At 40.6% G+C, this 5,862-nt stretch overlaps 1 pseudogene; it reads right to left on the reverse strand.

Annotated features, from left to right (window-relative positions):
• Positions 1-3,299: 3,299 nt before the first annotated feature.
• Positions 3,300-4,868, reverse strand: LOC142441402 (fructose-1,6-bisphosphatase 1-like; annotated as a pseudogene).
• Positions 4,869-5,862: the final 994 nt, after the last annotated feature.

Here is a 5,862-nt window from a genome sequence, read left to right on the forward strand (position 1 = left end):
CTGCCAGCTTTTCAGGGTGGATTCAAAAGATGATATGGGATAAAGAACATCTTTGCTAGTATCAGTTGGATTTTAGCTAAAAGCAGGGGATTCCAGAAAAACGTGCATGCTTGTGTTTTATTGACTATGCCAAGGAATTTGTGTGGACCATAGCAAACTATGAATGGCCTTGGAAAGAATGAACATTGCAGAACACTTTATTGTGCTTATGCAGAGCCTATACATGGGTCAATAGATAGTTGTTCAGTAGAACAAGGTAATATTGCATGCTTTAAAATCAGGAAAGGTGCGTGTCAGGGTTGTAGCCTCTCATCAGACTTACTTAATCTTCATACAGCACAACTAATAGGAGAAGCTGGGTTATATGAAGTATGTGGCATTGGGATTGGAGGAAGTCTTACTAACAGGCAGCAATAAAGAAGACACAAACATGTTTCCTGAAAATGAGGGGGGCTTTAATTTCTTGTTGATGAAGGTCAAGGACTATAGTCTTAAGTATTGCTTTCAACTCAATGTACAGAACCCAAATCCTCACAACTGGACCAGTAGCTTACATTGTGATATTTGGAGAAATGTAGACATTTCCAAGGATTTCATCTTGCTTGGATGCACAATCAATGCTCGTGGAAGTAGGATTCTAGAAATCAAGGGATTTATTGCACAGGGTAAGTTTTCTGCACAAGACTTCTTTAGAGTGTTCAAAAGCAAGTATGTTCCTTTGAAGACTAAGATGTCCCTGACCCAAGCCATGCATGTGCCAGCTGGACAGTGAATAAGGAAGACGTAAGAAAGATGGAGATATTTGAACTATGGTAATGCTGGAAAATATTGAAAGTACAATGGGTTGTCAAAAGAACAAATGGATCTGTCTTGGATGAAGTACAACAGAATGCTGGTTAGAAGCAAAGATGGTGAGACTTAGTCTCACATATTTGGGACACATTGTCTGGAGAGACCAATCCCTGGAAAAGGGGAATGAAGAAGAGAAAGACTTTGAACAGATGGGTTGACACCATGGTTAAAGTAATAGGCTCAAACATAAGAACAATTGAGAAGATGGTACAGGACCAGGCAGTGTTTTATTCTGCTGCCTTTAAGAGTAGCTATGAGTCTGCATTGACTGGATGGCACCTAACAACACAATATGTACACAGTTGAGGAGATCCTATAGACCATGTTACCCGATAAGCACTGTAATTTTCAATATGTAATCTGTGGCTTCTGTGTGGCTACCAATGGGTTATTAATGAGTAGCCAAGTAGCATCTCATAGGGGGACTGGCGATGTCAGAAAGGGTCAGACTATTGGAGGGTGGGGCCGTGTATGACCTCTGCTCCTAGTAATTGGCTTTAGGCTGATGCAGCTGATAATTCTCCTTCTCTTGCTTTGCTAAGTCAGAGGAAGGTCAGATACTGTTCATATTCCTGCATGATTTGAATGCATAGTCCACCAGTGTCACTTAGAGCACATTTTTCATATCAACTGTTTTGCTTGTATATCAACTACTAAGAAAGGAAAGCAGCTCTTTTAATTATAGTTGTTGTTTATCTTTTTTTTTATCAACAAAATGAAAACTTCCTAATAGATACATGCTAGTTAGGGTTTGTATGTCTTCCTAATAAAGTTAGATTTTTATCGTTAGTAATCAATGTACTTTTGAAGATTTTCTTTTCTTATACTGATATAGACACACAAACCTTCCCACGTTTTGTAAATTGTGGTTTGCAAACATTTGGGGCAAGGGATTTGAGGTAGTCTGAGTTATTTCGGGGACTTTTCTGCATGCCCTTTGAAAGCTTTAGGTTGGGGAAGATTGCTAAAATGTAGACCCCCTAGCACATAGTGGGTCCTCTCCTAGTACTTAATGGGTCCTCTCCTAGTGCAAAGTAATAGCCCTTCTAAAGCCTGGACAGACATATCTCACAGGCAGCTGGAAGTTGTAATAGCAAAAGAAATAGGCAGTAATAGGAAAGACAGACAATTTCCAGAGACCAAACACACTAATAACTAGTTTCAAAAGCAAAGAGAAAAACTATTGTCAAACTGATTTTTTTAGCAGGAAGATTGCTCCTCACAACCTTTAGGACATTTTTTTCCCCCTGAAATAGACTTCTAGAGCAGTGGTTCTCAACCTTCCCAGTGCCACAACACTTTAATACAGTTCCTCCTGTTGTGGTGACCCCCAACCATAAAATGATTTCCATTGCTGCTTCATAACTGCAATTTTGCTACTGTTATAAATTATTATGAATGACTCCTGTGAAGGGGTCATTCCACCCCTGAAGGAGTCACAAACCACAGGTTGAGAACCGCTGCTCCAGAGTAATTCTAATGCCTCTATAAATCAAGATATTCTCAAGGATCCCTAGGCATGGGGTGGATTAAGCATTGGGATACAATAAATAGATAGATGATAGATAGATAGACAGATAGATAGACAGACAGATAGACAGATAGAGAAAAAGGTTAGCAGTACAAATTCACCTAGCACTCTGCTCTGAAAACGACTCACCACCTTGGAAGCCCTGTGGAGTACGTCTATTCTGCCCCAAAGGATTGCTATGAGAGGGGATGGACACACAGCAGGAGGGTTGGGTTTTATTTTTTGTTGGTTTGTGTAGATTACCTCTTGGAGTCTCTCAGATGCACAATTGCTTAAGCACGCAGCTGCTCAGCTAAAGTGAAGGTTCAGACTCACACAGAGGCACCGTGGACCCAAGGCCAGATGAGCAACTTCTTGGGTGTCACAGCCTTCATGTAACCAATGGCACACACTTCTCCTTTACAGGCAGTGGTCATCTGAAGTTATAATGGATTTGATGACAACTGTTGTTTGGGGGGTGCTTTTTTTTGAGATAACTGTTTGTACATTTAATCAATCCTGAATTCAATATCTATTTATTTAGTATATCCTAAGTGTCAATCTTTATTACCAATCAGTGTTGGATCTTACAAAATTCTACAAAAATGCCCTTTGCTCTCACTTGAGGATACAATTCTAATTCTTGAACAACACAGGAAATGATATCTAAAATTATATTTTATTTTTAAAGAAGGCATATGTTAATTTATCTCTTATAAATTCAAAATATATCTTTATTATCAGAAGCATTAGCAGGAAACTTTTTGATGAAACAGTGCTGGTCATTACACTGCATCTCATCTTCATGGTAGAAATACCCATGCTTTTAATATCTGCTGTGTGGGAATGTGTGATAACCACTCAGAATGTAGTAGTAAACCGTGAACTTTGGTGTAGATATAAGGAAATTCTTTTCAATAAATGAAAAGCCAGTATTTCACTTGATGGAGTATTTCTTATATATCTCCAGGAACTCTGTCATGTCCTGTTGGGACCCCAATGACTTGTGCTTTCTTCTGGATGTGAATTGGGACAATGTTCAATTGTGTTAGTCTGGGCACATTAGAGAAACAAATCCACAGAAACTCATATGTATAAGGAAGAGTTTTATATAAAGGGTTAGTGCACATCAAGAAAACATCCTCACCGAGTGCTGCCCAAGCCCACAAGTCCAACATTAGCCCATTTGTCTGACACCAATCCACAAAGTCCTCCTCCATCTCACAAAACACACGCAATGACTCTGACTGCAGGAGGAAAGCCAAATCAGTGAACGTCTAAGCATCTCAGCACTGGCAGTGGTCTCCACATGGCTGCTCCAGCACCCAGGGCTGCATGAGGGTAGGTGGCTTCTCTTCTCTTAAGAGAAATTTTGCAGGAAGCAAGCCTTGCCAACTGAAGCAGGGAACTGGCTAAGGCAGCTGCACCCTGGTCTGACCAACCCCTAGCAAGAGAACCGAGAACTGGAAAGGCGAGACTCACTGAGCCATTTATCTCTCTTCCCTTCAATTAACCCCATGTGTGTTTCTCAGCCAGGTTGGCACAATAAGCTTTAACTATCTCACCATTAAAGCTCCATTCCTGGTGGTTGCCAATCCTCCTGCCTTCTCCATGATGTGGGCCATTGGGCTACCATCCATCATACCTTAGTCTCAGCCTTCCTTTGGGACTCTTCTTTTTGCCAGAGTACAAAAAAAAACCTCCATAAACCAGCGTGTAGTGAACATCAGGCACCATGGAACCCACACACTAGGCACATTGGGATAGCGGGGGGTGGGGGGGAGTCAGGGCGCGAATTACCTGGGAGGAACTTCTTCCTCTGGATGTGTCAGTAAGAGCAGAATAAAAGTCCTTGGCATAGCCTTCATTGAGAATGTGGATGTTCCCTTTATTACTTATCTTCACATCTTTGTCCACCAAAAATGAAATCTCTGATGGCCGGACCCAGCATGAAACAGTGGACTCCACATTCCTTGGCAAATGCCAGCATGGTGGCACTTCTTTAAAGGGCACATAGCCAGCATCCAGTAGGTTCTGACCTGGCTGTAGAGCATCCTTGTCAGATGGTTCTCATGTTGAAGTCTTTCTGCAGATGCCCAAAATGGTTCCATTGGCAACAAAACAATCAACGTTGGGAGTGCCATCCCTGGGTTCCAAGGAGACCTTGTATTTATTCCCTTTCTCTGGTTCGACTATGATGGAATTTTTAACTTCTTCCGACCCAAGAACACAAGTGGCCAAAGAAACTTTAGCATGGTATTACCAGGTCACTAGAAAGGACATCCTGTTTCTTAACTTGATAACCCATCACATTGGTAGAGCCAGGCATTCCATCAAGGTGAGTGGTGCTTGCCTTGTACACCACAGCGGACATGGCCTTCATGGCAGTGCAGAGCGAATTGAGCAGCTGAGTCCTCTCACCCGTTCCGTGGCCTGTTTTGCCCTCCTTCATAGCAAAGTGGGTCAGGGTGATGACATTGGGGTTGAAGAGTGCCTGGTCTGTCATGGTGGGCCCAGTTGCTGTTCACTGGGTGGCAAGGGCTGGCGACAAGAATGCGGACAGCAGAAGGTGGCAACAGGACACACATTCTATTTTTACCCCTAAAGTTTTCATAGATGTAGTAATCATAATTCATGAAATTATTGATGAGAATAGTATTCAGTGCAGGGTTCTCAAAGCTACAACCCAAAGGCTAAATCTTTCCTGCCACCTGCTTTTGGGTTAATCCTTGCTCTTTTTGCAGGTAGGGTTGTCTTTCCCTTATTTATACAATGACTGTCCAAATCATACTCTATTTTCAACTGCCTGGAAAATTGGCTTCATCTCTCTAATGCATCAAGAAAAGCCATAGCTTCCACTTGGTGTTTTCTCTGACCTCTTTTCTTAGCATTTCAAATTCCTTCCTTCAGACACTATTTTATTTTGATACTGACAATATGTGTTGTCATACAATGTAAGAGGGTCTCTGAGATCAAATGGTTTGGTTTTGAGTACAATATCTGAAGCTGTAGCATTCTGCATTATCAGCCAGTTGCTTTGGTCTTATCGTTTCAGTTTCTCTATCTACAAAGAAAAAGACATAAAAATAAACTGCAGTTTACTGATAAGTAAAAAAAATTTTTGAACAACACATGATACATGGTAAATGCTCAACTAATGAAAATAATCATTGCTATACAGAAAATCTTTATTCAAATGTGTTCCTCCCAGCAGTCGCTGAGCTGCTTGAAGTAGAAACAGTGTGTCATTAATTTTCCTCTTTTTTGGGTGTCCAAAATTGCCCTCTTTTTATTAGTCTTTCTAAGGAAAGTAAATACGTAAATTATTGGTCAATTTTTCCATTGGTATTTATTATGATCAAATGAAACTAATTTTGAAGCATATGTGTTTTAAAATATGCTCTACTTTTGTGTTAAGTACATTTATTTTATATGACACAGTTTTCCTGAAAATATTGTCATCTTCATCTGATTAACTTATAAAGTCTATATGGTAAAGA

Source organism: Tenrec ecaudatus, chromosome 2 (genome assembly GCF_050624435.1).
Source record: "Tenrec ecaudatus isolate mTenEca1 chromosome 2, mTenEca1.hap1, whole genome shotgun sequence".
NCBI lineage: Eukaryota > Metazoa > Chordata > Mammalia > Afrosoricida > Tenrecidae > Tenrec > Tenrec ecaudatus.